The following is a 22,149-nucleotide window of genomic DNA, read 5'->3' on the forward strand; positions in this document are numbered from 1 at the left end:
TGCAGCGTATTTTTCTGAGAGTCACCATAAGGTTTCCACAAAAAAATAAAGTGAAAATTTTTTTCAAACTATATGTAAAAAAGTCATTAAAATTCTGGTTTCATAAATCTGGGAATGTGAACCCACGATGCATCATTTGCACACTAGTGGGTGAAGCGTGCATATTAAGATTTGATATGCCACATTTTATCTCAATTCTCAAAACCTTGCGTTTGGGGGGGGGAAGTTACTTGAAGCCCAAATATGCAACGCTCAAAGTGACAATTCCCCAGACCACTTTCAGGTAGAGGTCTGTGAAAGCACAACTTAAGGTTCAAACTGCTTTATATCATCTCTAAGCATCATATGGGGTCAGCAAATCACCAGCCCGCCCGCCTTGTAGTTGTCATTTCACTCTTAACTGTCACTTACAGGTATCTTGTGTCGCCTGCATAATGTCAGATTAAGCTATCACCCACAGTCACTGGTGAAAGTAGCTTTTTCTCTTCATTAAAAAAAGAAAAAAAGTTACCTTCTAAAAACTCACCAGAATTATCATTTCAAATAGTGCCTGTATGAAATATGCTTCCTGGGGATTGGTTATGGATTGCACATGATTGATAGAATAGGTAATTTAAGGGATGGGGTGAAGTGAATGTGAATGAACGCGCACAGTAAAAACTTTGCAGAATATTTAAACATTTAAACAGTCTAAATATAGAGCTGGAATTTTACATCGCCACCAAACAGTGAAAACAGAAAACCTGCAGCTGGATGAAGTTCATCACAGTGTCCCCTGGCGCCCCCACCCCTCCTACTTCTCTAAGCCTCCACTCCTGTTGGAGACAGCTTCAACCCCCTGTGCCTTGTCCACCTTTAAATTTTCATATGGAGGAAAAGGGCTGCAGAAAAACCAATTTACTAACAGAGCGACATCATCTGTTTGGCCGTTTATCTCTGACACACCACCCCTCAGTCCAGTGTTGACAGTACATGATATTCCATTAATCTGCCTAATGAAAATTTAACCAGTGTTATAAACAAATAATTGGCCATTATCCTCTCAAAGATCCCGAATAAATTACTTGGGCGTTTTTCATGGCTTCTGAAAGTAGAAGAAGCCGGCCCCTCCTGATTGATGTTGGAATAAATGCGGGGCCGGCTCCGACGCTGCGAGTGGGTCTCGGCTAAGCCTGTGATTGACTTAATGAGAGTCTTTGGGGTGAGTAAATGTTCCAAATTGCTCAGTCATTAGCTTTTGCTCGGCTGTCTGAAGATACCCCCGGATCTGCAGCGCGGGTCTCTCCTCTTGTACCATTCCGCCTGCAATTACATTTTCATTTAGAGCAAACCTCTGAAGTCCGATAGGCAGGCCCCTTTTCATTATGCTGGCCTCCTTTTTCTTTTTTATCTAAATGGTGTGAAATGTCTCTTCATTTAGACCAATTAAAGTTGAAAAAGACTGCGCTGTAATGAATTATCATACAAATTATTTACTTAATGCCACAATCTCTCTCCTTTTCTCCCTCTCCTCCTCTCTCATCCTCCTCTCTCTGGCACCGGGGATGCACAGAGTCAGGCAGACGGGGAATTCGGTGCGAGGGAAGACGTGGTGGGAGTCCACAATGGATCTACTTTGAAACTGAAACTCCTCTCAAAAAAACGATTTTGCTGAGGTTATGTCTCTCTTAAGCATTTATCTGTGTCTTGCACGAACTGAGCTCTGCATATCATATGGACAGTTTCCACTAAATGGAAGAGGATGGGGAACCCGGCATCGGAACAAAAGGGAATAGTATGTCGTCAATATAGCTCATTTCAGATATTTCATTTCAGGAGATGTCTAAGCTCTTCTTAATTAAGGACAAGCTTATGGTTTCAAATTAACTCATTTAATTGAGGGGACCAGTTCTTGTCTGGAAGACGGTGTGGAGAATGTCTCCAGTCTCTGTCTGGAGGCTGTTGGCTCACGCATAAACACTGGAAGAGTTCACAACTATCACAGCAGCACCATCCATACCTCTGGGACTGACGCTCTCCCTCTCTCTCCTCAGCGAGAGACACGCTGCCAAGACTCCCTCCATTAGCTTTTCACCAGCAGAGCAGCTATTCAGCGCATATTCTCCAGCTATTATTCGTGTTAGCAGCCAATGCGCCATATTAGGGTTGTTTTTCACCAGACGACATAATAGGGGGAGAGGAATGAAACGGTATATTTTCACTCTTTTTTTTTTTTAAAGTCAGTCAATTCACAGGCTGATCGTGCTGGTTGAAGCTGGTGGAGCTGGAGTGACTTGTCACCATGGAGACGGCAGCCTCTACTTCATGCCAGAGCAGTTCTGCTAAAGCCCCAAGATGAGCGGGGCAGCAAAAAGGCGCTGGTAGTTTGTCCCCTTGCCTTACTACAAATGAGGGAGACTTCGCTGACCTTAGATGGAAGCCAGATTTGTAACCAGAGGCCATATTTCAAAAAAAAAAAAGTAGAACTGGTGAAATGAAAAGTCCCAGCCTGCTGGATAAATTAGTTTTACGTTCTGCAGAGAAGTCTGAAACCTTTGGGGAAAAATAAACTTAAGAGGGGTCAGTTTCGGAGGAGGTGCCAAACTGTTGCTAAACTCACTAGGCAATAATCTTAAGTACTCTGCGATTTGCACTAATTGGTATGAAATCACCCACAGTGCTTAAGTGCAGCTACCGCTTTGGTTTGCTGCATCTGCACCGTGTCAGGGCAGATTCTTTTTGACAGCCTGGAAATACAAATACGAAATTGCCATATGGATCGCCCACCTTTGAGCTTAAGTCACAGGTACAAAGCGGGAATGGATTTGCACCAGAAAATCTTCTCTATTGCTTTATTTTTTTCCCCCTTCCTTATCAGCGGCTGAAGAATATAAGTGCTATTTGCTGTCATTATCAAGAAACACATAAAAGCTGCAGATATTCTCTCACGCAAAGGGAGCCATTCTAAATATTATGACAAGAAATGATTTACACACAATGACAGGATTGCCATTTGGCAACTTAGACAAGCAGTTAAAAGTGGAGGGGCGACAGAATGTCACAATATTTCCAGATATGTTCATTATACAAAGAAATATTTTGCCTTTCAGCGGGAGACAAGTGATTATGACAGTAATAAATTGCAGCTGTGAGAGGATACGGAGTGGGTTTGATGTCAAAGCCTCCACACTTAGATGTGTCTGGGGATAGTAATAACCGCATATGGCGAGATGAAACCATTTGTCTCTGAAATATCAAGCTGTCTGAGTACCCAAGTATGTGTGGCATGCACCTTAATGCATGCTAATTGCTTGTTATTAACCTAATATGTACTTCCATTAATAGAGCGAGCTCATGTTTAAGCAACATATAAACACAAGGAAAGCCGTTTATAATTCTGGATAGCAATTAAGGGAGGTTATGAATCCATTCACCTGATGCAGACTCAGATCCACTCTGATTAATACCTGTTCTTGCGCTGGTTTGAATGTGAATGAATCTCTGGTGCTTATATGTTTTGTTCCCCTGCGCCTCACTGACCAAATGTGCTGACTTCAAGTGAAATAGCCACCTGTCATGAAACGCCTTAGTCTCAGAGCAGTGTCGTAAGTTGCGTTAAGCAGTTCGGTGACATGAGAGGAATTTCTTTACAAACCTGCAGGCTAACATTACCTCCCTGTTACTCTAGCACAAAAGGGCTTGTTTCTACAGTATTAATAACCAAACCTCACCTAAAAATTAATTTGAAACTATGCATACAGTCCTGAATAGGAGAGGGTAAAACTATTAATTAAAAGTGGAACAGGTTCTTATTTTAGTGGAAAGTGGAAAAATTACGAGCCTTTGTTAAGGAGGGCCCAGGAGCAAAGCTTTCATTAGCCTACATGCATGGCAAAAGCAATTCATCAACTGTAATTTTGCCTCAATGGGCAAAAAAGAGGGATCAACCTCAGCATGCTATTTATGGAGATTTACGGAAGTCTGGGAAATGCTAATGTGATTAACATTTATCTACAACATGTTTCGAAATGGCCCTCATGTCCACGTTTTGCCTTTAAGATTAAGTTATTGCACTTGCTCAAGAAAAAAAAGAGAAAATTGTGGAGTGATACAGAATCTGCTTTGCAGTGCAAGAGCACACAATGATGATTTTTTTTTTTTTTTTTGAAAATTCTCTGTCACATTAGTGGAGGATTTCTACCCCCCCTCCCCAGAAAAAATTCCCTCCCCTCTCTCTCTAAATATCTCTCTTTATGTGTGTCTGTCCCCAGATGAAGGCGCGGCGAGCAGAGCGGTGCTTTTGTCCTACCGGAGTGTCTCTCTCAAAAAATGTGAACTGTTCCACGGATTAGCTGAGCAGAGATTTATTTAATGCATCCTCATAGAGTATTGTTGAAATCTATTTTGGGATATGGAGCTTGCCAAGCTCTAAGCCTGGTAATATATGCCTGCTACAGTTTAAGAGAGAGGGTTCACAGACCCTCTTTATGTCGGGATCATATGGATCATACAAAAGTCATTGAATATGAAAATATTGAGGGCTGGTTGTGCATTTAGTGTTTTTATCGTGTGTTTTTTTGTTTTTTTGCATGGGGCACACAAAAGGCTTGTTTCCATGCCCTCCCTCCTGTCTCTTGTTTGCATGGACTGTTTAAATATTTGATGTCCTAGAGAATGATTGTGATATTCACCAGATAAGATACTGCACATGCATATGCCATGAGAGGCCCCTATTTAAGATACCGGCTTAAGGTTTCTGAGAGGCCAACAAAGCCATGGATGGAAAAGACTGCAGTGCATTTGCATTTAAGCTGTGGATTTAGGAAGAGCTAGAGCAGAATGAATACTAATAATGTATCTAATTTAAAATGCTAAGTATTTACCTTAGAATTTATTCAACCCTAAAACCTTATAAATAAAAAGAAAAGACACATTTATTCAATATTTACAGAAAACGATAGTCCTTTTTTTGTGGAGCGTTTCTTATTTAAAAAGTAACAAATTCGACATAGCATTCATGATTTTTAATTTTGACTTGCAATATAAACTGCACTGGACCACTTATGGTCTAGAAAAACACCCCCCAAAATCCAGAGACTACACTTCCCAGCATGCCTGGGGGTGTGTGGGGGGGATAAGGTTTGGACCGGTTCTCCACACAGTGAATGGGTAGCAATGTAACAGAGAGTGACACAAAAGAGGAAAGCCAGGGGGTGTGCAGGAGTGGGGGAGCGGGAGCCGGACAAAAGAGAAGACATGGGCTTTGCACGGAGGACATGATAAAGCCAGGAGCATTATCGTCACTGTGAAAGACGGGGGCCATACTTCAAACGGGATTTTCTCTCCATGACAGGATACTCCGCTGACGCAGAGCAAATAGCTCTCTGTAGCAGTATATACCTTCAGGGCTTCTAGGCTTCTTTGTGAATTCAACAAACTACAATGCAATGATAGGATCTCATGCAGAGAAACCAGAGTCCTTGGTACCAAATTATAGATAAGGTAAATACAATGGTAGTTAGGACAAAGTGAAAATTCAACTCCAGCATTTGACAAATACTTTATTCCAGTATATTTTATTTTATAGCTGAAAAGAATTGTAGTAATAAGACCAACTTGAAAGCAATTCAAGCAACTGATGCATTACTTTAGCTGCCATAGTGGAGGCATTAAGCTTTGCAAAAATGACTCTTGCAAGGAAGCCGCGGGGTTCAATCAATTAGTCTGTGATTATTATTACTTCTGTTGTTATTACTAGTCCCAGCAGCAAGGCTGTTATGGTAACCCTAGATGCAGTCCATACTACTAATCCTTGCCCCTTCACTAACCTTAACCTTTACTCTCTTAATCAACATCATATTTTAAGCAAGTGGGCAAAATATTTACATGTTATCTCTCGCACCGTTCAGTGAGAATTTGCTTTCGCTCTGGGAATTCTGAGCTGAAGTTGTTTGCATGTTCGCATGCATTGCTGTGTGTACAAGAGTTGCGCGCCCGTGTGCGTGTGTACAGTATGTGCACGTGTGTTATTCTGTCCGGGCTCCACTGTTGGTTTTTCATCTTTTGTCTGAGTTAAAAGTCACAAGGACATTAGGGTCCCAATAAATTAGAGGAAGAAAGGCTCGCATTGTGGATGGGCTGTAGTGGGTGGTGTTGCTCTGACTTTATAAAACTCTGTCTTGCACATTATGGTGTCCCTGACAAATACGAGTTTAGGCTTGGCCTTAGAAGTTTGTTGTAAAATAGAAGATATTTTGAGTTAATAAAAGACAAAAATACAGTAGGAGAGCAACCACAAGTAGACAAGTTTATATCCCAGACTGGTGGAAAAGCTCCTTTTGGGGGATTTATTTATTTATTTATTGAAATTTTGTTCAATATTCAACCCATCTGTCCTAAATTCTGAAAATTACTATTGAGAAGTTTGATCCAATAGCAAACAGAAACTGGACAGCAAGATAAAGGAAAAGCACGAAAACACCGAAGCAAGCAAACATCACACTGAGACAAAGATATTTCCTATGCAAAGCTTGCACACAATGTCATGTGTGATAGCGGCGAATCCCGTCCAAGTCACACGCAGGGGGGTTGGTGGGGAGACAGAAACGAGGTCGACTGCCTGCATCTTCCAATGATTCCCCCCTCTTAGCTTTGATTCTTCTGATCCACTATCTTGCCATATAGCAAGGGGACACAAAGCAGATTTCAGCTTTGGGCTAATCTCATTAAGAAACTCTAACCACCCCTATGAGTAGTGGGGAGGAAAAAAAACAGCAACTCATTCTGTACTATGCCAGAGCCAAGGCTCAGGAAGGCAGGTGTAATGTTACATAATTAGCCTCTAAACGGTAAAAAGGAGATTATTGCAAATGGCCTACTAGCCAGCACATGCAGTGGACCTGGTCCCTGAAGACACGCCAGTCTAGTGAAGCTGAAAACATCCCTGGGGAATTGATGTGTGAAAAACGAAAAACAGGTTATTTGCACAAAGGGTGGTCGAAACCCTCTGCAATTTTCCTCACTTTAACAAATGAACATGGGTTTGATTACCGTCTAAGCAGCAGATAGCCAGTTCGGAGCTGTTGTTAGTGCCGCAGAATTAGACCAGGAAGCTCAATTGACATGTAGCTTATCTTTCCACCGTCTTTCATAAGTGGAAATATTACTTTAAACTGCAAGCAGGGAATTCGCTGAGGCCAGAGTTTGTTCTCCTGCTGAGATATCCTGTCAGCCACCAGCGGTGAATCTGCAGCCGACTCCTGCATAGAAATGGCTAACAGAAGAATTGATAGAGTCGGTTTGATCCGCGGGCCCACACCTAGTCACACATAACCTCAACTGGACTACCATGTCAGATTGTTGCCATATGCGGCACGGTGCACCGCTCTGCCAGTGACAGTGATCAACTACTACCGTTCACCACAGCCATCCAACAAACATTACTGTCAGAGTTCAAACGCTCAAGCGGGCTCAAATAAAGGATTTCTGCGGCACGTTGCGGCACAATAGCCCATACTGTCCACCAAACATGCTAATTAGAAAAACAGATGATATGAAAGTCTCTCCGGGCAGAACCAGTTAGGACAAAGAAAGAGAGAAGGGCGGCATTCCTTTGTTGCCTCTTCAGACACGCTGAAGCATCGGCTTGTTGTTACATAAAGTTGTATAACAAATGAGCCTGGGCTCTTTGAACTGGCTGACCACACAAGCCTGGAAGAGTCACTAGGAGCCTAACATGTGGCAGCAATAAGAAGGCCCCGCCCTCCGCAAGACATGTGGGAGACACTGCATTCCAGAGGAGCTCATTAAAGTTAAAAAACAAATCCGACAAACACTGGCGCAGTCTCAGAGGACCGCGAAATATCTAGGACAGGCCAGGGCATATGACGCCTGCCTTTACTGCTCGATTTTTTATTTTCAATATTTGAATACGTATTATATATTTTTCAGAATTTGAATATGTCCATTGTAACACCAGAAAGACACAAATCCCCCCCTCCAAAAAAAAATTCTCATAACCCTTAATTCCATTTGTTCATCATCTCCGCAGCTTTAATGAATCGGTGTGAGCGGCAGCTGATTTTTCAGACACATTTCAAAGACAGTGACATTTACCATGCCTTTTTATAAAGTGTACAGATGTGGTTTAGTGTTTAAACCTGTCATTGAATTTGGCTTATTTATAATGCTGTTTGTTCCACCAGTCTGCCCAGTTAAGCTATGTGCTGTCTGTTTAACTTGGCTATAAACAGATTGTTGCTGACTGTTTGAACTCCTCCTCATGCATTCACATGAGCAAAGGGCGTGTTTGAGTTTTTTTTGTTTTTTTTTTACTGTTATTGTAAAAATGTGACATGATATTCAGTTTGCGTACATGACTTCACAACATGAGGCCGTGCATTACGAGGATCCCAGAGTGTATTCACTTAAGATTCGATAAAAACTCAATAAAATCAAATGCCCACCGGGGAGGTAGTCTGCAGCAGACATCTGGCATGATTATTTTCAGCTCTTCAGCTAATCCTCTCTAAATGTAAACTGAAGAAAAATGTGCCAAATGGCTTTAGAGCAAGACTGAATTTTGGACTTGTGGAAGATTTAAATGAGTTTTATAGAAATGTTAGAGGCATTATTGGAAAACACAGTGAGACAATTGTAATTAGTTTTCAGCCTGTCACATTTATAATCATTATCCCACTTTTTAGACATGCCAATTTTTGACTCCTGTTAACCATTGCAGCTGTGGAGAAGCCACAAAACATAGAGCAGGTTTTTTTGTTTTTTTAGGTTTTTTTCCCCGTGTTTTGATGTGCTTTCATCTGTGTTGCTGGGCGTTAGATGTTTGATATGTAGCGCCATGACTGGAAACGCTTGAGTCGTGTGCATGCCATTCAGAGGTGGCCCAGTAAGAGCTAATCTACTTGTCAGGGTTGACTGCCAAGCATATCAGCCCACACACTTCACAATATGACTTTATTCATACTGTAGATCTGGGACATTAACTGTCTCTGCCCACCAGAACACAACACTTACACCCACCGCTCCCAATCAAAGGAACCAACATTATAAGCCTGTGCAAGTCATAAAAAAACAACTGATCCACATCCTTTGCACCACTCATCTTCAACCCCCGTCACCTTAAGACTACAACCTGAACCTATCTAAGACATACGCCTCACAAGGATCTCCACTTAATTTGTGCTACTTTGGGTTTCATGTGAGGAAGTGCAACACTTCTCTTACATTTTGGATGTTTCTATTCAGCAGTGTTTAGGAAAACTGCCAGCAGGATGTTTGGACAATGCTCCACTTTACAATGGACGAGTTCTTATGTTGCCACATTTGAAATAAAAAGGCTTTGGGGCCTACGGGGATTACAGCAGCTGTATCATTAGGGACTTCTCATATGGCTACCACCATAGTGACTACAAAAGATACGGAAACATAAATGCTTTGTGATTAAACGAGTCAAGCCCAAAATGAACATCATCTCTGCTCTGACAAATGCGATGCTGCCTTCCAAGCAGATGCCCTGGAATCATCTTAAATAAAAAACACTCCATATCGCATAGATGCATTTGATCGGGCTTATAGCACATTCTAGTAAAATAAAATAAAAATGGCTGGCATGATTTATTGAGCTCGAATAATAGTGCCTGGTGGGCATTTCATAAATCTCTAATAGGGCAGTGACCTCAGCCGCTGACACGTCATAAATCTTGGAACATCAAAACGCACAAAATGCAGCAAATCTGTTTGCTTCAATTAAAGAAACTGAGCACAGGTCAGAAAGGCAGCTTTCATAAATGCATTAAGGGCAGCCCATTGAGCTATTATTTAGAAAGTAATAACTCCCTGATAAAGAAGAGGCGACGCACACACATCTGCAGTCGATTAAAGCCTCACAAATTTACAATGAGGTGGAAAAGGGATGTCAGGTTTTTACACTAATTTAATATGGGGTCTTACTGACCCGGCTATTATGAGAGGGATTCTTTTGCATAACATATTGTAAAGATAATTTTAACTCTACCCCATAAAGCAGGGAAAGCTGTCACAGAAACGGCCATTGCCAGATGGAAGAAATATCACTCTGGACTGTATTGTAGCAAGACAAAATGAAAATAAAAACGTATCCAAAGTTCACAATAGCAAAGCTATTCAAATAAACCAATAAATAAATGAGTGTACAAATGTGTAAGCCTCAGGGCAAAGAGAGGATCTTGCTGCCAAGTCACAATCTCCATCTCAGTTTGTAGTACACCACAAGGGGCAGTGTGCAGTACATGACAAATAAGGGCTGCAGTGCTGTTTCACATTTGATTCACTGCAGGGGTGGGCTCACACAAGTCACTTAAGGTTATCAGCTGTTTGTGGTTCTTTTTCTTTTTTTTCAGTACAAGTGTACAGGATGAAGCAAAACAAACGAGTAAAAATGTAACATAGCGCTGTTATAATTTATTACATCTAACTCATGGGATATGTCAAAGTAAACTTTGTTGTCATCTCTGCTATATACAGTACAGTATATAGAGAGACGAGACAACAAGGCTCCAGTTCCATTCAGTGCAAAAAACCCCAACAATAAATATAGGAAGAGTAAGAAATAAATATACACTTAAGACTAAGGTAAGGGGAGTAAATATACACTTTAATCTAAAAAAGGATCGATAACAGTCTGAATGTACAATTTATAATTGAGATTTAAAGGTGCGTGGTTCTTTTTGAGGATTCAATCAAAGTTTTTATGCAGAGCATGAGGCTGAAAGTGTGCTAACACCTAAAACTGCTGCGGATCACTGTTAAAATAATGCTCCTAGGGCAATACAATACTGAGCTAATAATAATAATAATAATAATAATAATAATAATACATTTTATTTATAGGCGCCTTTAAGACCTTCAAGGTCACCTTACAATAACACAAGAACAATAGCAGCAATAAAATATAATAAACATGGCAAAATAAAATTTAGACATAGGGTTAAAAAGAAAAAATAATTATTTAATATTTAAAAAGGCACTCGAATAATTCCAAAAATGGCTGTTCATTATCAATACACCATTAAAATGGGGTGAGAGGAACGCTGAATGTTTTTCAGGATCATTTTTATTTGAGCTAAGAGACTGTTTACTCTCCTTTCTATGTCTTACATGTAGATTTGAAAGTGCAGTACTGATGATTATGTATTGGGTGGTGTGTTGGTATATATGCATTTTATTATGTACATATTTTTAAGACATATACTGCACGGTGCACATACATCTTACAACATTACAGGATGTATGTGTATTTATATATTCATATATAGTACAGTTATCATTTCATTATTATTACTATTATTATTTTCCTTCTTACTTTTATTATTATTATTATTATTATTATTATTATTATTTCATGTTTAATATTTAATATTGGTTTTGTTATGTAATTGCAAACGAATATCATTTTTCTACAACACACTGGATTATTCACATAGTTACTAAAGTATATATTGTGTTTGGCTTTTTTTTAATTTTATTTATGTTTACATTTAAAGCATCGTTCTTAAATGTAAAGAAAAAGTCTGGCTGACCTTTTGAGGAAGGGAGGTGGAGGGACTGAGCGTGTGGAACTTGAGAGCGCAGCCTGATTCACTTTCAATCTGTGTACTAAATTGATGGCGATGAAAATAAGACTCCGAGACACAAAAAAGACACTTGTCTGCAGATTAATGTCTTGAATGGAGGCCTGTGAGGGCACTCTTTGTCGCAAGCCTCACATTGTGCCTCAGCCTTCATCTGAGACTAATGCTCAAAAGACCCTAAAATCACACTAGGCTGAACAGCACGAACGGGACACATAAAGTAATAGTTTACCTCACAGGAGCTGTTCCTCTAAGTCCTCATGGGTACATCAAGCAAACTCGCTGAAGGAATTATTACTTTCTGCGTGTGTGTGTGTTTTTATTTATATTTTTTTTTAGAATGTCACATTTAGGCTCTAATATTCTCCAGGAAAATGAATATATTTGTTGACTAACAGCATGGATAAAACTCTTAAATATTCTGAATTTTTAATCTGGTTTAATATTTCCACCCGTTTTATGCAAATTACAGTCTATTAACATAATCTCATTTGAGAATACATCCTTTTAAAGTAAAAGATTATAACCTATTTTTTTAAGCACATATAAATCAAGTGTTATATTGAAATGGTAATGTTTTAAAGTCTGTGAGCTCTGCAGAAAAGACGAGCATTTACATACACACTTATTTTTTCTCCTGCATTAGTGGCTCAACACTACATGAAAAGATACAAACGGAGCTAAAACCTCCATGAGGGAAATCATCCAACAGCTTAAATGTCTTGGCAAACACGAAACATCCATTTAAAGAGCCACAATAAACAACTGCAAATATTCGCTTTGTGATATTTTGTCTAAAAAAAATATATATATATGCACGCAGAGTGTCTGATACCGGTACTGTCGTTGACTAGATTAAATCAATTTTCCTGGCACGGAGAGGACAGCAGAGGGAAAGGTAAGACATTACCTTCAGGCATTTAAGTGGAAACGGGGTCTGTAAAAGCTTCAGCGAGATATTGAAGTGGATAAAGATGTAAGAAAGAGCCATTATGCTGCTGAGGTAAGAAGAGGGGGGGGGGGCTCTATCTGTCTCCATCCCCTCCTCCTTCGCTCTTTACGTCTGCCTTGAACTTGTAAGGAGTTCAGCAGGACTGAGCCTACAGTCCAGACAGGGCTCTGGAATGCGAGTGCAGCTACTCAAGCCCGTCTGACCTGCCACCACACCAGCTCCATTTCACCGGGCTAACTTACCTATTCATTTACAATGGGACTTCAACTTTATCTCCCCTTGTAACACAACATTAACTGCCAAAGAGCTGGAAATGCATTATCAGCCTGCCTCAAAGCTTGGATTGCTTCCCTCATAAATAAGATCATTATACGAGTGGTAATCCCATTAAATAGATCATTTTGCAAATATCTAAATCCAATTAATAAAGTGTTTTCAGAGGGGGTGCAGCAAACAGCGCCTTTTAGAGAGCTGACATGCTGTGACTCCAGCTCTTTGTTCCGCACTCCCTTAGTACCAAGGGTGATATTAATAAATACAACCCAGAGTCTTACATACCCTTTGACAACAACAACTCACAAAAAAAAATGGGATTCAGTTTTAGCATGTTCTGGTTTATCAGTAGGAAGGATATATTTACTTAAAGTTAATTTGACTACAAAGTCACATAAAAAAATGACCTCTTCCCTTACCTCTCACTCTGCCATGCACTGCAGTTGCTTGCATAATATGCTTATAGGATGTCCTTATGCCGTAATCCTATAAAAATCCCAAGCTGGACTGAGCTAAAAGCTTTAAAATGATTGCCAGATGGTTTAACAAATTAGCCATTTATGGAATTAATTCAAACTTGTTTCCTAAATCATTACCATAACTCATCGGTGGAAGTGACCTCTAAGTGCCCTTTAACTTTTAGGCGTGTGCTCCTGCGCCGACCGCGTCACTTTCTCTGAACAATTAGTCAGAAAATAAGAAAGACAGAAAACAGTTTGACTAATTAATTGCTCTTGTACAAACTAACCATCTGCGAGTAAAGGAGGCATTAAAATCCTAAAGTAGATGCCCCTCAAGTGCTCGTGTTTGTTCCACTGAACTAATAAAGTGCATAATCCGATAAAGGGTGATATCCTAAGCTTTGATTGTGCCTGAAGTGGTTGTTTTACCTTTGTGGAGCGCATCTGGCATGGTAAGAATGTTTTCGTATCTTTTCATGGTTTTTAATTGCCAGCAGAAGCTTTTAGGAAAACACTGGTGTGGTTAAATGAATTAGAAAACAGTGCCCCTGGGTGATGTTAACACATTGCACTCTCTCATCCAGCAAGTATGTGAGGCAGCCGCCAGTGAATGATCTACGTGTCTTTTTATATAGCTGTTTATGATACAGAGGGAAGAAGACCACAGCTCTAATTATGGTTTTAAATATGTCTTTCACTATCTAGATAACATCTTTGTCTTAGAGGTTTGCTTTCATAAATCTGAGATTGTTTAAATCACACTTGTGACAGTTTCTATTGCACCTCAATTCTTGACATAAATCATCAAGCGTAATATACACCATATATACCACAAAAGCGATAAGCACACCTCAGTACCCTAATGACACTAGAAATATCATAGCGGTAATTTATTTCCTCATCTGAGTGCGAGTCCACAAATAGGGGCTGCTAAAAAAGAACACCAAAAAAAATGGAGGCTGAGGTTGGGGCCAGTCTCCCCCTCTTCTACTTTGCCTTTCCCCTGTCTAATCTGCCTTTTTCTAATGAAGAGAAGGAAAGCGAGAACAGTGGAAAGAAAGATGTCAAGAGTGAGGTCGGCCGCCCCCCTCACAGGGTCAAACTCGAGGGGTTAATACCTGGTGTCCGACACTGCACATAAACTCCGCTGAGCTCATCACACTAATTAAACAGACACACATCCTCTCGGAGCTCCGATGGCCAATCGCTGCCAGCTAAAAAAGCAGTCCATTCATGGAGGTTGGCAGGGTGTACATGTAGGGTGGGCTGGGGAAATGCTACCTGCCCTTCCTCAGTTTGATTAATGTGAAGAACAATGGTGCTCTTGTGGCCTGCCAGCCTCACTCCACTTGGTTCTGGTTCACCGCTCGAAGAGAGGGAACTGCATGTTCCAACTTCATACCCCCAGACGAACCACCACCTAGCCTAACTTCTCTACTACTGCTGTCTTCTCAAAACACCTCCATGCCATGATAATCATGCTGAATACAATCGCTTCAAATGCGGGATGCTGTTAAAATAGTCTTAAAGCAAAACATTGATGGACTGACGACGCGATGTATATTACAGTATAATTGTTTTCCATGTGCCCTGAATAGAGGATTTTTTTCTTACCTGCTCTTTGGTTCGCGTGACTTTGGGAATGCTGCTGTATTTAGGAGTGTTAACAAACGCTCTGAAGAAGAACCTGTCATCAAGGGAATCCTGGTCCTGGAGAAATCTTATCATTGTTCTCAGCTACAGAAATAATGGAAACAGCTTCAAAATTCAACAACAGTCAAAATCTAAACACAGTGTAACTGAAACGACCACGATAATTTCATTTAAACTTCTTTGCAATCTGAGCAACATCATCACGGGGTTGCTAAGGCCTACAGAAAGCTGTAGCTCAAGCTCAAGTCTAACTTAAACGTCAAATACTTTGTTATTCAAAGGCAGTGAAATTGAAACACTATACGGCAGCAGCTTTCCTCCATTCTTACGTAGATCTTTAAAGTTGGCATTAAACTTAAGGTTTCCTGCAAACTAGTGTGACAGTTAATAATAATGATTATTTTCTTAATGCAACAATTACCAAATATGGGTAAAACCTAATTCCTCCAGTCAAATTAATATTTTCACCAACAAACAGTTGGACAATTTTTCATTTTTATCTTTTTTGCTTTCATAAACTGACTTTGATACTCTAAATCTACACTAAAACCTGACAACATCTCACTTCCTGTGCACCTTTAGACTCAAGCCGTACCAAGGCTCCACTCTGATTCATGGTTTTCTTGTAGTAGTTCTGCCTGGAAACGACTAAACCGACATTTATGTATATAAAAATGTCACGGAGTATTACGTTAATATCTCACTTGTTTGTCTTTCCTCAGACGTAACAAGTGTTAAGTGAATGCATCACACAGTTAAGAGAAGTCAAGCCCTTGGTTTTGATGTTTCCACAATGCATTAGCTAGTGTTTTATGTGAGCCAGATCAAAGTTTTATCAAACATGTCAGCCCATTTTTTTTCCTCGGGTTGCTGTGGAGAGTAAAAGACATCCGGCAATTACATTCATGGGATAAAGACATCAGCGTCATCTCTCCGAGGGAGTGACAGCATAATGTTATGGGTGTCAAAACTTGGGCGACATAATTAATTGCAGCAACTCCTGAACCCAAGACTTGTAGTTTTTTACCAGCGCTTTGCCAATCCTCTGAGTTTCAGCAATATCAAAACAGGGAGACAAATTGAGCCACCTGCATGTCTCCAAAGCTTGACAACTCATCTCACTTGCAAATTGCGAGCGTTTTACCCCCCTACAAAGGAGTCCATAGAGGCTAGCGGGCTTCTCACCAGCCAAGGTTTGATAGGTCTTCATGCAGCTATGTGACACTTTGAAAACAGTGGAGACATTCCATAATACTGGAGGCTGGAAAAAGAACATGCACAGTCCTAATGATGATAGTCCATATGGCTGAGGCTGCACAGTTGGTCACACACTCTGGGCTGTTTGGAGAAGTGCTTCACAATTATCTGCAGTGAAGTTATATTTGAAAAACAAACCGTGATTAGTGTGCTCGAAGGCATGCAGCGAGGATTACGAAACACTGACATGTTGGTTTTGTGTTGCATAAAGTTTATGTGAGACTCGACTTTTACAGCAAATCTGACTGGTTACAAGTCAGCTGAAAAGCTGCGTTTTAGGATTATCTATTTTAGAGGTGAAGCCAGTTATTAGAAAAAGAAGTGTCAGTAACCTGTAACTATGGAGGGGTCATGTGGTAGGAAAGAGGAACATCTTGCCAAACTGAGCACACGGAGTTGTGAACCATGCTCTCATTGGTTTATTCTAAAGACACGTTAAAAGATTCCCCCCAACATATACTATATTCTAGCGATATACTTTATCTGGTGACTGATGATGCCATCTTTAAGGCTTACATCCAGTGCTAGGGAGCTAATGTGAGGAACTTGAATCATTAGTTTCCAAAGATTTTTTTTATGAGCCTCGGAAGTAACACCCTTCTATATTTAAGGATTAATATCATCTTATCAGCCACTAAATTCACATGTAAATAGGCACATATTAACTGAAAATAAATGCTAAAATGAGGTTGTGTGTGTATACATGAGTGTGCAAGGTAAATGCTCGCAGTTACTGAGCGAAGACCCAACAGAGAGAATGAGGCTGGAGACAGACATTTCAACGCCTTTCATTAAAACTTATTACTTTGCATGTTATGGTATTGTAATCCTCTCTATGAGCAATTTTGTAACGACATAAACCATTATTTATCTCAGATTAATTAGATTTAAGACCTTTTAAATCTCGTTTGGTGCAGAACGCCCATGGAGCTTCTCTTTTCACAGCAAAAAGAAACATCAATAGATCTTTCCTGATGATCACTTTTTGTAGATTAGAGGATTGTTATTAATTGGTCAATTGGTTAATTGTTATTTTTTTCCTAATTAGTCACCATGGAGGAATAACAGGCTTTCTTCAGTGACCCTCATTTATAGAACTGTCCTTGTCAAACATGTTGTATAGAGAGGTTTCAGTAAAATGCAAGCCAAAATCTGAATTATTAGGGCAGAACTACATGACTTGGTTTGGAGTGCTCAAGTCTGGTTAAAAATAAATAAAAGATCATGGATAATACACCTAACTCGTTTAGAAAAAACCTTATCACCCACTGGATAATGTAAAATATTCATCTCAGCAGCCAAACTTTGAGAACATGTCACAGAGCCGTCTGTGGTATGTGTAGGATGAAGAGAGGTTACATTGCACGCACAAGTGGAAGCTCCCTGGATGTCTGCAAAAACACATTTGCAAATATGTGTAAAAGGAGAACCCCAGGAGACACTGGCACCAACAATAGGAAGCCACACAGAATTAAATCCAGAGGGTATGCTTTTTGTTCTGACTTTAAAAGTTCATTATTAGTCATATACTGCGCATCTTAAAAAAGAAGTCAAAAGACAAAAGAACCAGTAGAAAAATCAGGTGACCAGTCCAGTTCTGATGCCTGCTCTTCCCTGGTGTCTCCTGGTACAAAAATGTACCGCAAACCTGATTCTTTCCTTTCCAAGAAAGCAGAGGGGTTGGCAAATGGCTCACTTGCGACCAAAACCAAACGCTTTCTTTCTTTTCCCATGAGGTCAAGCAGGAAGAAGGTTTGTGAGCAAGATTTAGCAAGGTGTTGCTCCCTTTTTTTTAAAGTTATAAACTATTTGTCATCTTTGTGTATAAAAGATTGAGGTCACATTTGTGTCACAGCACAAAGAATTGTGGCAAACAGCCCCGTATGGACTCAATTTGAGTCTTTTGACTGTCGCCATCTTGTTTTTTGGTGCCAGTAGAGACTACCTACATAACCTAACACTTTGCTAGTTGTCTCTTTATAATCACATGGGTCACCTTTTTGGTCAAAGCTGTAAGTACTTATATTTACAAGAGCTGGTGCTAATTAATCTGGTGCTAATTAATCTAAACTGGGCAGGGATAGCTCAGTAGGTAGAGTGGTGGCCCCATGATCGGCAGGTCGGGGGTTCGATTCCCCTGAACAGCCACCCTGAGGTACCCCTAAGCAAGGTACCATCCTCACACACTGCTCCCCGGGCACCCAATGGCTGCCCACTGAGTGAATGGGTTAAATGGAGAGAGGAATTTCCCCACAGGGATCAATAAAAGTACACTTTCTTTCTAATTAGAAGCCATGAAGGTCCCATCTTATACTGATTTTGTTTTGGTTTTTATCACAATTAATCACTGTGTATGAACTAACAAATATTCATGGTATTCTGGAAAGCATTCTAACCTAGATCCTGAAACTATTCCAAAATACTACTGTTGACAAACCTTAAAAATGTGTTGCTTTACATAGCAATGAAATTTAGAGAAATTTAGAAATAATTATGTCAAACTAAATTGAAAGCGATGACAGGCAAACCAGTGTTAAATCTCTAAAATGTCTAAGCAAGCCTCAAATCAATAAGCAGACTGAGTTGTGGTTTATTAAAGTAACAGGTTAGAACTCACTATCACGCTGGTGTGCTGTGATGTCACCTGCTCCCGGCCATGCCTCCTCCTGTAAACCGTCCACTGCCATCATCTGTAAGAAGACCGGGCAACGCGTCTCAACAAGGTGCTCTGTGTGAGGCACCGTGAAGCCAGACTCTCTAAGACATTGGCAGACTTTGCTTAGCTCAGCCTAAAATGTGCAACACTCTCCCCTCAAACCAGGGCTTGTTTAGCTGCTGGCACATGAAGGCATCAGTCAGATGTATGCCAGCTGAGCTGAAGTGTGCCCACAGAGTACACACTGCAACATCACTACCAGTACTCGTGCCCTCACCTTGTCTACCTTGGCACTTTTTGAGTTTGATGGAAAGTGCCAGACAGCATATTTATACATCTTAATTAGCAATAATGAAGCCCGGTACCTGCCAACAATCTGTTGCCAGTAGTTACTGTGTGGTGTTGACTAGACTGTATGCCTGTTGTTTGCCTGCTACTCACATGAGAACTGCACAATTGAAATAGGTGAAAGGATCATGTGTTTTTCCTAAAGCCAATTAGATTCACTAACAAACACGTAACGATGATGGATATTTAACACTTGAGGATGGAGATGTTTAGTCTGAAAGGGCCTTTTACAACACGTAATAACTAAGCCTGTATCTACAGGACCCCAGATTTATAGCAGATTATGAATGAGCAGGAGATGGTTATTAGCTGTTCTGTTTGTCACGCTGCAGATCATTCACTTTAAAGGGCCTGTCAGGACATGGTGAACGACAGCAGATTCTGAGGATGTTTAAAGTCCCTGTGATCTGAAGCCATGTTTGGATGCAAACATGTTTAGATCTGTTGGCCAAGATAAGTTTGAGCTCTGCACAGCCAGACCTTTTTATGGAGTTGTGAAAACAAGTTGCATGATTTTTTTTTTTTAAACCGTGAAATAGGCTACAACCATCCTCCTGACGTCTGGATTTATGGCCTGGTAATTCCCCTCTGGAGTAATTTGGCTGGTACATCTGCAGCTTAGCCGCATTCCAGCAGAGCTCTCCTGTGCTGTGAAGTCAGGAGATGACTGATTGATTGATTGTATTACTCCAGTTTTAGCATGGCTTTGCAGAGCTATAGCAGTGAAGTTCTAATGTGATCTATCCAGCGAGCAGCCTGCCTGCTTTTGGGTTAGCCTGCTGTGACGATCGCAAATCATGGTTAGAAAGTGAACTTTGCAAAATACCACACAGTAATAACAGGAAACTGATAGACACTGTTTCAGATTAAAAGATGTTTAACTTAATTCCAAGCAGAATTATATGTAAGATTTAATGGTTACAAATTATAAACACAACAACTGAATGCAACACAGCGTTTATGGTGTGTTTTCCCTGGTAACAACACGAAAATTCAATTATCAAGTTCCTCATCACTGACTTGATGCTTCCACATGTTATTTCGGATGCCAACTGCAGGCTAAAAATGATTACATGCAAACATGTAGTGTGCTGATGGAAGTCTGCAGTTTCCAAGTGCCACTTACTGCTGAGGCAGTGAAGAGACCAGTTGCTTTCATAGCCTACAAAAAGGTAAGTCTAACATAAATAAATAAATAACATAAATTTTTTTTAATGTAATAAAAGGATTCCAAGTGGTCCTCACAAGGCACAGGTAAAATTAAAGTTTACCTGCTAAACTAAATTAGCTGATGCTAATCGGGAAATTAGCTATATTAACAAGCTATCAATTAGTTATCTAGCAGCTAGCTATATTTACAGAATAATTTCACCAGATACTATCCGGTCGTTAAGTGATGACGTGACGAATCCTACTTCCGGGTCTAAAGTAGTCTGCGTTTAATATGGCTTTTGTGTCGTTAACATGTTTAATGTTATGTATTTTCTTCTATTTAATCTCAAAAAGCTCCTAAAACAGTCAGTGATCACCGTTGACCTCCCTCGGCTTTTATTACCACTAATCATTTATTTAAGCTCAGTTTTTAAAACCTTAGGATGTAACTACAGCCCAGCCCATGCAGCAGTATATGAATGACTAACCTCGTATTGTGGATGGATTATCTCAGTTGTTCTCCTGGCTGAAGTTTGGTCCTTTTACAGCATCCTGCCATGCGATTACATTTGTTCCTGACCACCGAGAACACTCACGTTAACTTTTATCGAGTGGAAAAAAAAGTTAGCTTGTTTATATTATGCTAACATAGCTGTGTTGCTAGCGGTCACGTAGCACATCATTATATACCAGCTAGACCAACTTCAGTCACCCTACAAATGTCACTGCTGTTTAGTTTTCTGTCTTCATTTATGTTGGAAGTGATAACAGAGCTGTACGTTTTAATTTGTTTCCACAACCCCGCAGTCAGGACATGCTATATTGTATTTAGATAGAAGCTAGCGAGCTAACGCCCTGCTAACTTCTAATTCCGTTAAATGTCATAAATTCCGTTTTCATGGATGCCTGGATGTTAAACTCAATTGTTACACCTGGTAGAGCAGAACGCTGATCATTTTATTAAAGATGAAAGACTTTAGACAGTTTTTCAACTCTCAGTAATGCCATAGTGATCGTTTGATATATGGACCTGCAGCGGAGTTTAGGCCCAGACACGACTAGTGACGTCAGACTTAACAACCGGATACCATCTGGTGCATATGTTATGACGCAGAGCTTGGTTGTATAAGTAAATGATAATGAAATTAGATGAAATAAACTGTAAGGTTAGCTAAATCTGAGAGGAAGCACTTGAAAACTGAAGTACACAAATTCATTCAACTGTTAGAAATACAAACTTAAATACCTGATGGAGAAGAAAAAGAGAGACATGCTTGAAAACATGGCGTGGGGGGTAAACTCGCCGGCCACTTTTTTAGGTCCACCTGTTCAACCGCTCATAAACGCAAGTATCTTATGAGCAGACATGTAGACATGATCAAGTCGACCTGCTGACGTTAAAATCGAGCATCAGAATGGGGAGGAAAGGTAATATAATTAGCTTTGAACATGGCATGATTGTCGGTTGCCTGTATGAGTATCTCATAAACTGTTCTCTGCTGGGTTTTTCCCCCACACACCCATCTCTGAGGTTTGCACAGAAAGGGTCTGAAAAAGACAAAATAAGACCTGAGCAGCAGTTCTATGTTGATGTCAGAGGACAATGACCACACTTCTTCCAGCTGATAGGAGGGCAACAGTAACTCAAATAACGACTCTTTTCAACCGAGGTATGCAGAAGAGCATCTCTGAATGCACAGCACATCAAAGCTTGAAGCAGATGGCTACAGTAGAAGAAGACCTGGGTGCCACTCCTTTCAGGTAAAAACACTACAATGACAATACAGACGC

The 22,149-nt window shown here is 40.3% G+C and overlaps 1 long non-coding RNA gene across 2 annotated transcripts in view; it reads right to left on the reverse strand.

Moving 5' to 3' along the window:
• The window catches only part of LOC309720936, a 92,693-nt gene extending 71,131 nt beyond the window's left edge, over positions 1 to 21,562 (reverse strand). For both annotated transcript variants that reach the window (XR_014280607.1, XR_014280608.1), the window contains exons 1-2: positions 20,847 to 21,562; positions 18,820 to 18,892 (exon numbers count right to left, since the gene is read on the reverse strand). This is a non-coding gene — a long non-coding RNA (uncharacterized lncRNA). The remainder of the gene's footprint in view (positions 1 to 18,819; positions 18,893 to 20,846) is intronic.
• Positions 21,563 to 22,149: the final 587 nt, after the last annotated feature.

This window comes from Aulonocara stuartgranti (genome assembly GCF_965226115.1).
Source record: "Aulonocara stuartgranti genome assembly, chromosome: 13".
Lineage (NCBI taxonomy): Eukaryota > Metazoa > Chordata > Actinopteri > Cichliformes > Cichlidae > Aulonocara > Aulonocara stuartgranti.